Here is a 12,396-nt window from a genome sequence, read left to right as displayed (position 1 = left end):
CAAGTCGTTACCTGGTAGGGAACGTCCTTACGTTCCTGCACCGCTTCGAGCAGAGGTGGTCAGTAACGAAGTACTTCTACTTTTTCGAAGTGCTCAAGTAGTTTTCCTCTACTTATGGTACTTACTCAAGTAGATCTGATTTTTGCTACTTCTACTTCTACTTCATAAATATTTTGTGATATACTTACTTACTTTTCGCTATTTACAGTTTGTCAAGTAGAAGTAGTTCAATCTTCCAATCAGGAAGATAGCCAGAGGAATTTCGGGGCTGTTTTCATGGAGTATCAACATGTAATTTCCATAAAGTTGAGTAAAGCTCAGAATTTTCGTAGCGCTTCGCGCGCAGTGGATACGGCGTTACCAGTATGATTTCAGGAAAGTATCGATGAATATAATTTAGGTAGCGGGTTGGCGTGATTCCGTTCACACAGGGATATCTAGAACCAGATATCTAGATATCCTCGAGCTGACACCACATTGTCGCCCTTCGCCCATATGAAAAGAAATATGGCTCATCATAATGACTAAGACTGATGTTTCGCAATCCAGCAATCTACTTGTCATATCGTAATCTAGCATGTCCATGGCGCGTCCAAACCTGGAAAAGTGGACTTTGACATTTCTTGTTAGTTTTAGAGCTGTTTCAGCATACCACCTTTGAAACTTTCCGAACTAAAGGCATGAAAAACGTGTTCCACTTTTAGAACTAGTCTTTATGTTTCATTTGCAATTCCCAGTATCATATACTTTGAGTTATAATAAATATTACTTGATTTGTCTTAATAACATACATGTTGAAGTAAGCAAGTGTAGTAATGCCTTTATTCATTCTTGAATCCCGAAAAAAATTTCGCGCTTGGCGCGACTATTAACAGTCTCTTGACATTACCACTTATCACTCGCTATTGGGGTGCCTACTAGCTTATATCAATAAATAGATTAGTCCGGAAATAGAAATAGCCACTTTAACATTGGAATTTGACGTCTAGCTCGTTCATTACGACTATGACCTGTAATGCGGACGTATGCTACATGAGTTAGTCGATATGCGGCCGTGAATGGCAAAAAGGTTGACCACCCCTGGACTAGGCCTATTATACTCTTTCTTAAACTTTTGCTCGACCCAAGTTGCTGAGCTACGTACTGAAAATATTTTTGATTTCGTCATGTGGCAAGCAGTGTTTCGTTATATTTGTGTATATATATATATATATCGCACGCATGAGTTCGTCAACATCAGGAAGGTTATTTGACCCATGTATTATTCGGTATTTACGTATGTAAATTGATGCTACCCCGCAACATTTGGAAAATTTTCAAATCCCGCCTATTTTTCAGTTAGCTGCGCGCCGGGGTGGAAGCATATATTTACGGAGGTGCGTTTACGGTTACCAGTTCACCGTTGCCGTAATTTTATTGTGTGCTGATCAATTCCGGGGATCTTAACAATCACCAATAGCACGTAATATATACTAAGCAAAGTCTTGCAAAATTTTATTGAAGGTAGCACTTTAAAGGATAGATATGGATAGAGTTTTAGGTGGGGAATGAAGGCTCGTCATAAATCGGAAGTGGGAAAATGGGATAAAAAGGTTGGGAACCACTGAACCAGAGTCTCATATGCGGTCATCTTCGGCGAACAAATTGATGTTGGTTGCTATTTCTTCGAACAGGTCGTTCATCATTATCGAGAAATGTTTATCAAAATTGAGAAACGTACCTTGTTGCAAGGAGTGCAACTATTGGAGAATACTACCTGCAAGACCGAGACTTTGAAGCTTTAGAACAGGGGCGTCAAACATAGGCCTGCCAGACGATTTCATCCGGCCTACGAAGCAATTTCGAGGAAATGAAAAAATTCTTGTAGACCTATTTTCCAGCATATATCTAGTAAATGCTTAGATTTTCAAGAATAAATATTTCCATCAAGTAATCCCTCAATAGAGCACGAATGTTCAGTATGTTCATTGGACACGTTATAACCACCAACAGCGATGTTATGGTTTCACTCTAATCGTCATTAGGAACCTAGTCGCTGGCATTGACACCCAATTCCAGAAAGGAAAAATGTAACCACTTAGGTCAGAAGATTTAGAAAATATGGTCCAATAAGTATTTCTTCATAGAAGCGAAAACGTCATTGCGAAACCGTTATAGGCAGGTTATATGGAAAATTAAATAGTCACAAAATATAATTCAAATACTTGATGTCACCCTGCTACATCCGTTTTGGCTCAAAAGGCTTCAGGCCGCAACAGAAACCCGAATCGCGATTTGATGATGAAGATGAACCAAATTCCAACGCCCACGTTTACATTTGAACCTCTTGTATTCCTCACAGCGAATACGCAGGGCTAACGCCAGATTACGAATAAGGATCACAGAAGTATGCAAACATATATCGTCGCTTGAGTCTCTGTTTCAGGAGTTTATAACTGTATTCAACCGGTCAATCATCTTACTTTTTGTCAATTCCATTGTTTGCGAATAAAGGTGTTGCTGGAAAGGAGCCTCTTGATATAATTACATAATGTAATGTAATATCATATGTATAGGCTTGGTAATAAGGTATTCAAGTGAAAAACAAGAACGTGGATTTTAGGGTAATATTTTAGAATCATTTGACAAGTCCGGCCCACGAGCGATCTGAAGGTTCGAATCCGGCCCGCGACACAAGTTGAGTTTGACACCCCTTCTTTAGAATAACTCCGTTTCCCGATACCATGTCGTACGCTTTTTCTATATCTGAGAAAACTGCTATGACATACCGCTTGTTCCAGATGGTTTTATGTACATGGTCATGTAACGCGACAATGCAGTCCCACGTGGACATATGTCGACGAAACCCATTTTGATTGTGGTTTAACATATATGATTTTCAGTGAGCCCCCATTCCAAATGATATGCAATTATCCGCTCCATTGTTTTACACATGTTGCTACGGTGAATGAGATAGGACGATAAGAGAGTGTATTGCTTTCATCTTTATCTTGCTTAAGTATGGGCATGATAATTGAATGCTGCCACGATTCATGACAAGAACCCCTTGCCCAAATGTTATTCATGGCCTACACCACGGTAAACTGACTTTCCACGTCCTGGTGCTGTAGCATCTGGTAGCAGATTCTGTCCGCCCCCGGAGAAGTGCTTTTACGATTATATATTACACATTTCGTTTCTACGATATTGAATGACGCTTTTACTACAAATGTTTGGGTGCTATTTTCAATAGGGGGCAAGGATAGATTGGTTTCAACCAAAGCATGCCGTCTATGAGAAAAGAACAGTCCAAGTTATTGTTGTTACTGCTAAAATCAGCGAAACTGTTTGCGAGAGCATATTGACATTGTTCTTGTCAGTCAAATGATTGTCAAAATGATTTTGAGTACATGGATCTGGTTCCAGAATATGCCGCAACCATTAATCAATCGCACGACGACACGCTCGGCTCAACTTAGAATTGTGAGCAAGAGTAGGCCTACTACAGAAGTCACCATAATAGGATTTTCTGGCCGGAAGTACGATCCTTCTAGCATCTGCTTACATTGTTTGAAGACTGTGATGTCTTCCATTGTGAATGATCGATTCAATTTGCAGAGGGCCACCACTTTCCGGCGAAAAGCTCGGGAGAAACTTTCGTTCCACCATGGGACTGAACTGCTTCCTGCGATATATTCCGTGAGGGATATGCTTTCTGTCGCGGCTTCAATTATGGAAATGCGGGCTGCCTCTATGGTTATCTCATCTAGAATTGCAAGATAGCTTCTGGAATACGTTCCAGCTTGCTTTGTTAAGCTTCTGGAATAGGTTCCTGTTAGCTCTGTTAAAGGACCAGGACCGGTAATGGAAATCGTCCCCGTGCCTTGGTAACTGCAGGTCGTTCATTAAAACAAAATGGTCGCTCCCTAATAGTTCGCCTGTAACCGAAGTCATAACAACATTCGGCTCAATTTCTCTGGATGTAATGCATAGGTCTGTACAAGTGAAGTCCTGGTGGTACTCGATACGGAAATATCAATACAAAAGCACTTGTATTGATAACTACCAAGGCATTGTCATCTATTACACTGGTCTACATGATTTTTGCGCCAGGATTCCTTTGGGTCATTTTTACTTAATTTTGGGGCGCTGAATCCGAATATGACGTATTTTAGTTCTATCCCGTCACGTTTTGAAGATACTATATATGTCTATTTTTACTACTTTTTCGGAATACTCAAGTAGTACTTACTGAAGTTAATGTTTTGAGACTACATCCCCTCACCTGAACAGTATTTTAGATAAAGTAGAAAGTAGTTTAAGGAAAAGAATGCACCACTCTCATGAGTTTCATTGTCATTAGAGCTGCGTGAAATAGCCGTATCAAGCATGGTAACTGAATATATTTCCGAATACTCCACCAATGTGTAGTGTCATTATGGACACTCTGCGTTAGCCGAGAAGATAGGCTACATCTAGCCCCCTCCGAATAACTACGGAAAATATGCGACCCACCTTCCCTGACCAAATATAGTTAGACTTACTGACTTTTAGTACTTAGGAGACCTTTCGTTTAGTCCTTCCACTTGAAGTAGTTTTGACGGGTATTAGAAATTAGTACTTCTACTTGTAATTGAGTAGAAATGTAACGCGTTACTTGTTCCACTTTAGTAACAACTGTGATCAACTACTCTGGTTCATAGAAACGTATTACGGATAATCAGGAACCGCCAAAAATGCGAAAGCTGTTTTGTATTGAGAACTGGCGTTTATTCATGTGAAACAGAAGTACAAAGCTCCGGAAGCATTCAAAAACATCACGAGAAATTAATCAATGCTCATCTCGGCTCTGTTCCAGCATGTAAAACATTCTATTTGGTGTAGGCCACCGCAACAGTACGTTCTATGTCGAGACGGATCGACCTTCCTAGAACCGATGTATGTACATTTGTATTGTGAATATGCACACGCACTTCCGGTTCCATGTTGAGCTGTTAGCTAGCAGTCTCCATTCATCTGGTTGTCTATAATTGACAATGCAAATGCAAAAGAAGCTCTTTATAGTATGGCAATAAACCAAAAGAAAAGCAGTTCGTAAACAGCTTTCCTCGATCCCGATAAAATGTCTTAGTATATGGAAACTGGTGAAAAACTAGAATGATAAGTACAGGCGGAGATTAATGATGATAGATTATTTCAAGTTATCAGGATAAGCACTTTTTTCTCTGGATGAGCAGACATCCAGTGTCCTAATGTTTCAAAATAAGCCACATATTTCAGTCATGTGCATGAGTGAACAATGATATTCTACAAAATATACTAACAAATGTTTATTGTTTGCAAATTTTAACGTTTTACGAAAGAGCAGTGCACTGTCACAAAATGCATTGATCGATAAGTCAGCAGGACAGTAAAGATGAGGTGGGGAACTAAATTAAGTGTGGAGCAACTATAATCACAATCTGTACGAAAAGTGGTCTATAAAGGGGATAACTGCTACTTACTGAGAATGGTTGCGTCCACATATAATATTATGGGCCGAAAAGAGGTCCTGATTGATAGAAGAAGAGGACCACTGGATTCAAGTTCACCGAAAACTCACTTATTCTGTTCCTTAACAAGACAGGTTTCATCATTATAGATGATTTCAATTACAATATTAGATATAATGCTGTTGTACGCTCACCGTAATGTCACTAACGAAAGCTGAAATTTGATTATTTATGGAAATGAGAAAAATAAACACCGACAACATTTGACGTGATAGAAAAATTCTGAGCACATAATCAGATTCAGCAACCCAAAATTAGCCTTAATCAATCATCAAAGTTTTTTGGGCAAATTATTTTTGAAATTTGTTGACATGTCTAAGTTTATGGGTCGAAAACTCTTCCATTCTGGACTACAGGTTTCATGATAGACAATTTCAAAGACGGTTTTGGACTGTTGCTGCTGTACGCTAACCGTAATGTCACTAACGAAAGCCGAAATTTGATTAATTTGATGAAATGAGAAAAATTCATACCGATAATATCTGACGTGATAGAAAGATTCTGGGCACAGATTCCAATTCAGCAACCACCTAAAATTAGCCTGCGTCAATCATTAAAATGTTTGGCGCATTCTTTTTTCTTGAAATTTGCGGATCAGTGTTATTTGGTGAAGGTGGTGATGGCATTCCTGTTGCTTGCGCCACTACTCCAGATTGGATGGTGAGAATTAAAATCACCCAAAGGATCGTTCTCGTGTTGCACTGCGCAAAGATTCGCTCAAAGACGGTGCGTGAAATTGCTCGATTCGGTGAACGTACACGTTTGCTATTTTCAAATCGTGCAATATGATAATCTGGGCGTTTGTAGCAGGCCTGGGCAAAGTGCGGCCCGCGGACCAAATGGGGCTCGCCGATTGATTCTGTGCGGCCCGCGAAAGGCTGTTTGAAATTTGAAATATCAAACCTACTTTTTATTTAATATGGCTGCGTGGACTAAAACCATACGATGTATAAACTGGACCGGAAATTCGTTTACAATCAAGCCTGTTCATTAACATACCGTGATTACGCAGCCTATACGTAGCTCACAAGCCTAATCCAGATTAAACTAAAGTCAATGTGGCAAGTTATGCCGTTAGAATTAAAGTCACAAGAAGTCATCAAACCTTCTTTGGTGCCATTGTCACATTATCCATTACACGGTCTGTGTTTCAAATTGTTACGTGATGTGTTTCCAAATCCATAATTCACGAAACAAGTGAATCATTGCCCATGATTTCTTTGAATATATCACCACCCGTAAAGGATGTCAAAAAATAAGAAAGCCGAAAGTTGAAATTCAAAGATGGGTAATACCTACAACCTTCGCTAATCAACAACGCCATTTCGGCAAGCTGCACACTTCTCAGATTCCAGCTTACACGACCGTAACTCCCGCACCTCAAACCCCCAAATTGCGTGTCGAGCTCGACGGGCACCCAAAATTTTTTTATGAGTGAACATAAATTATAAGTTTTTTTCAATTTATGCAACTTCATTCAATGGTTTTTAGAATGGGCATTCGGCGTTAGCCATTACCGCGCCACGACGCACAAAGATAAATGAACTTTTAGCCAACAAGGGATTCCGAGAAGGCGCTGCAATTGCAACTGCTGATCAAATTAACTAATTGAAGGGAATAAAACTCGACAGCGAGAAAACCTTGGCCGAAAAGGATTGTCCTTAAGTTGACCGAAAACCTCAAAGTCCAATTCTCCATAGACAATATATGCCAGTAGAGAAATGCCAATCGGGAATCGGGGTCGTCTTCTCAGTTTGGCACAGTGCGGCCATTTCAATATCTTTGCACATAGCAGACGGGAGGTCACGAAATAACAACATGTAACGAAGTAATTATACCAACGGGCCCTCCCGAATATTTCCAAGACAATACCTCACTCAGCTCTAGCGGTAAAACTGAGTAGGCCACTACATGGGCTGAGAGAGGTAAAAATGTATAGCAATATATATGCGATTACCTATATTATTGGCCGATTGAATCATGAATCATGAAAAAATTCCGCGCTTTGCGTGATTAGGGTGTAGAGGTGGCTAATTAGTGTATACAAGACATCTCGTGCATCGTGCATCTCGACGGGGGATGGTATTGATATAAAAAACGCGGATAGAGTTTTGAAGAGAGTTCAAAATGCATCATGTCTAACATTTTTCAAAATATGACGGCTAATAGATATTTTCTTGGGTAATTAACCGTCACTTTGTCATTCCTCAGTATCAACACATCCACTGAGCACCAATTCGTGTAATACACTGCTTCCAATTTGGGCGTGTACTTATCGATTAACTTGTTGACTCCTGAAGGGCGACTATGTCGGGCATTGCGTCGAGTTTTTCCAAAAAATATTTCAATTCGTGAATTTTTCGATGAATCCCTTTACAGATCCATTGAATGATCCTTATCGGCATTGTGTTTCGTAACTCGATACAATAGAGTCGGGAATAGATAAACTGTTGTTCGCGTCGCTTGAGTTGGCAATAGCGGAACTAATTGGTGTTGCCAATGTCATGTGGCTCAAGCCGTTGCACATCAGGTAAAGAAATGACCGGTTCTTCGTTGGAATCTATGATATTTGGAGTCGTTGCTCTCTGTTGGCAGATCCGACAGGTTCAACATTGGAATCGGTGGCTTCTAGAGTACTTGCTCCGTTGGCAGATGGCTTGTAGTAATAAAGGTGAAAAAGGATTCGGTTACGATTGTTATGTTGCTATTCGTTTGAGTAATTCATGTACATCTCGAATATTTGCTCGACATGGAGACGGCGTTCGACTGCGAAACGGGTTTCGATGCTCGTTCTATAAATGTCAGCCCGTCTGTTCAGCTTTATACAGCTTTCCGATCGTGTCTCAACTAACACGGCCTCTTTCGGGGCGGTTTCCTGTTCTTCCAATTCAAGCGAGTCCCAATAGTTTAACTCATGCCATAATAGATTGAATTCGCGCCTCTTTCTTGAACCGGGAGCATCCTGCATAGCCAGCCCGATTCGGTTACAATTGAAACACCGAGTGAGTGGCGAATTATAGACCTGGTCTGCAGTTGGTTGAGTGGGAGACGCAAAACATAAAAGAACAGAGATACTACTCGATAGACCAGTGGTTCTTAACCTAGCCTCCAGCTCCCCCTAGGGCGCTGGCGATTTGGAAGGGGGCGATAACGCTCAGGGGGCGTTGTGGGGCGCTGGACTCATGGGGCGATGTGGGTGGCGCTGAAGAAACATGGCTTTGCAGTAGATGTGGTAGTAGGACATATCCTGTATAAGTATTCAAAGCAAATTAACATTCCACAAAACATGTCAAATCCCGAATTTTATGTTCGCGCTACGCGACGATGCTTGCTACATATGATTTCAGAAATGTAGCGCGTTATGATAATTCATGTAAAACTAATTGGGCATACTTTTAAATCGCCGATTTCCCGTAAAACAATGCCGACACGATTGCTAGGGTCATTCTAAACAAAATGTTTAGAATTAGATATTATATCCCGCAGCGCACAGCGTGTGAAAATCGAAGGAGGCACTTTACATCACTTTTGAGAGTGAGAGCCCTTTGTACATAAATCAGTTTTGAAGCTTTGTGCACGAAATGAGTAACTAAATATTCTTGTATTTGAGAGCTACAAAATTAAATCGTCAGAATACTTTTTCATCGTGTCATAAAGGATGATACTATCTAGTGTTGTGGTTCATAACCTCACATGAACGTTACATAATATGTGTTGCTTCCCAGCAAACACAAAACCGTAAAAGGATCATCCGGGATCATCTCGATTAGGTTCTGATTTTCTAAGTGTCGAGGGAATGTCTAAAATACGTAGTAGGATGGTCTTGTGGTTATATTCAATCAGAATAAATTCATACTCGGTGTTGTTCCATCTCATGCATTAGGCTTCGTTATATCCGGTAGTTAACCTAATAATGCAAATTTTCTATCTCTCGAGGGTACGACTAAAATACGTAGAAAGGATGACTTTGTCGGTACATTCAATCACGATGAATTCTATCCGGTTTTGTTCGATCTCATGCGGTAGCTTCGTTCTATCTATTAGAAAACAATGTTCTCCCTTCGTTTTATTGCGTGAGGATGTCACCGGTGTTGTATATTCGTGTTGTTGCTCTAAGGTCGAATAGTTCTGTTTTCTTCTGATATATATGATCTTCATTATATATATATTCGCTCTTTCGGTAATCTCGCATGTTCAACGAGTATGGCTAATAGTTTTATTCAGAGAATAACTAAATAAGTCAGATGTTGTACGTTTAGGAATATGATTATCGATGCGTGACTTCTAGAATATTTCGGCGATTCAAATTTTACGTCATCGCGCCATACAAAGATTTGACGCGCAACAGGTCGCAGCCAGGCACAGTTCGCTCTTTCTGTATGGTAAATGCCGTAAATATATAGGAATTGTGACTGACTGAGGTAGCGGGTTAAAGGTATATATGCAGTAGCATATAGCTTATGGGGTATTTCGAATTGCCTGTAGTATATGACGCCTAGAGCTGTTTGACTTTCTACAAAACAGGTGTAGACAACTATAGAAAAGTTTCAGCTTTTCCAGGTTAGAATTAGAGCTAAACCGTTTTTTCCGAATTAGATTACAATTATATTGCTGGCATTTCGCTCTAATTTAGTGAAATTAGACCACTATAATTCGCTTTAAGCATCTGAATTACCGGTACCTATACCTACGGTATATCATAATATTTATGCTTGAATTTTCTAGGTATATAAGTCATATAGATACATTCCTGTAGAACACTGATTCATGATTTTATAAAAGTTGGTGCAAGAATGGACATTTTCAACTTGATGTTGATTAATGGAGCAAAATTTGATATTTGAGTGCAATTATACCTCGAATCCAGTGACAAGATTATTAATCGTTGAAACCAAACGCAGCTTGTTTATGTTGGCCCAGAGAATTTGGCTAGCCAGACCATATTGATGGAATATGGTCACAGTAAGATAATATTTTGGGCTATTTTACATGAACTTTCCAACATTTGATTTGATATGTCCACTAAAACAGTTGTTATTCTGCTTTCGAATAAGACCTAAATTGCTGGTTTCAATGGTAACTGCATGTTTGTCAAAGGCTGCAAAGGTAATTTCTTTTCCATGTTAGATGTTTATTTGTTTGTTTGTGGTGTTCATGGTGGTGGTTCGACTACACTGGTCATTTTACACCAGGCCGGTTCTTATTATTATTATTCCGTATCTGCCCGATTACCAGTGAACTCGGCACTTAGTGAATTCGGCCGCACAAACTCGGCACTTGGTGAATTCGGCCGTGGTAGATCTCGTAGCGGTACCGGTCACCATTATTGGTTACTGGAATGTTTGCCGGTGAACTTGGCACTTTGAGTGGTTGTCAATGTTGTACGGTGGTCAGGGCATGCGTAGATCACACAGTCACGGCGTGATTAGATCACAGATTGCGTAATTGCGGGAAATAACGCGACGCTCTTCACTTGGTGAACTCGGCCCTTGGAGGAATTGGCACTAGAACACCTTCGCATTAGAAATGCATTTAATATGAATGAACAGTATCAAAAAGGAAATTTAAACATGACGTGGCTCAAGGTAGATCTCGTAATCTTGGGATCCTTCAACCGTGTTATCGAGACACCCTAATCCCAGAGTGGAATCGTCTCTCCAAAGGCAAAAATAATTTATTTTGACGTGATCATGCGAAACATTTGTTGATGAGGAACACTGGCTTGTCGTGATCGATAAACGAAGAAGCGCCGCTTGATGTTCCACAGTTTTGATCTCACATACAACGCCAAGATCCATCTTCTCAAAACTTACACGACACAGGCCCGTGACTCACGCCATCGATTCCAAGCAGACCGCGCGTGGTCGGTATATGAGCGCTGTGTTATTTCCCGTGGCTACGCAATCCGTGGTCTAATCACGCCGTGACTGCGCGATCTACGGATGCCCTGACCTCCTTACAAGATTGACGAATCACTTGATAATACTATTATTAGTTTGATAATTCATATTAATAGCTGTTAATACACTTCATTTCAAAATTTCCCGAGGGCCGAATTCACCAAGTGGCGAGTTTGTGCGGCCGAATTCACCAAGTGCCGAGTGCATCGGCAACCATCTGCCCACTTATAGGACGGCCCACTCCTAGGCTTTTTAAGACATGGCTATGCGAATCAGATGGCGAGGAGGAGCCTAGATAAACGGCCAACACTTCGGTAGGAATTATGGAGTCGACGTGTCACGCTCGAACCCGCAATTCATTGGTGTTTAGCTATAATGGAACGTACCACTACGTTTCCTCGCCATACCTTGTAAAATGAGACCGTAGCATTTGGCATTTCGTGTGGCAATTGACTTTTGTGTGGAAAATTGTGTTCGTTTTAGAACTTATCAGAAACTTTTATTCCGCCATAGATTGTACATGATAAAACGATATCGGAATTGATCCTAGAAGAATTCCAAAGCAACTCACCACAAAGGAGCATTTAAAGAGATTTGATGGCAAATTGAATGAAAGCAAAAGCCTTTGCAAGAGATGTGGTATGTTGAATCTGTTTTGTTATTTTTAAATAGGCCTACTTTGTTGTGCCGATAGCAGACGGTATATATAAACGTAAGATGTGGAAGCTATCAAGGTGTTTTTAGAAATTCAGTCAGTCAAAGTGGACGATCGTATTTCTTGGATTATATTTAGGCTTATTTTAGCATCTTTGAGATGCAACTCTAAACGTGGACGGTCATGAACAGTAGGGCTCTTCAAAAATGACTTTTTTTCTCAAATCGTACTGGCTACTTGATAAAATTGTTAGGTTACCTAATTTAAGCCTACAAACAAAATTTGGTTCAATTCCAGCCAGTATCCGCTT

The 12,396-nt window shown here is 40.3% G+C and overlaps 1 protein-coding gene and 1 long non-coding RNA gene across 5 annotated transcripts in view; one reads left to right on the top strand and one right to left on the bottom strand.

The window, feature by feature from the left end:
- Positions 1-12,396, bottom strand: part of LOC145438137 (uncharacterized) — a 175,630-nt gene that overhangs the window by 151,912 nt on the left and 11,322 nt on the right. The gene's annotated exons all lie outside the window — the stretch shown is intronic.
- LOC145438166 (uncharacterized) overlaps positions 1-12,396 on the top strand; it is a 357,286-nt gene that overhangs the window by 341,714 nt on the left and 3,176 nt on the right. Inside the window, exon 2 of the long non-coding RNA XR_013914868.1 lies at positions 11,945-12,070. This is a non-coding gene — a long non-coding RNA (uncharacterized LOC145438166). The remainder of the gene's footprint in view (positions 1-11,944; positions 12,071-12,396) is intronic.

The sequence above is a fragment of the Botryllus schlosseri genome, chromosome 4 (assembly GCF_051294905.1).
Source record: "Botryllus schlosseri isolate E-star chromosome 4, Bs_hap1, whole genome shotgun sequence".
Taxonomy (NCBI): Eukaryota; Metazoa; Chordata; class Ascidiacea; order Stolidobranchia; family Styelidae; genus Botryllus; species Botryllus schlosseri.
This window is presented reverse-complemented; position numbering and strand designations above follow the sequence as displayed.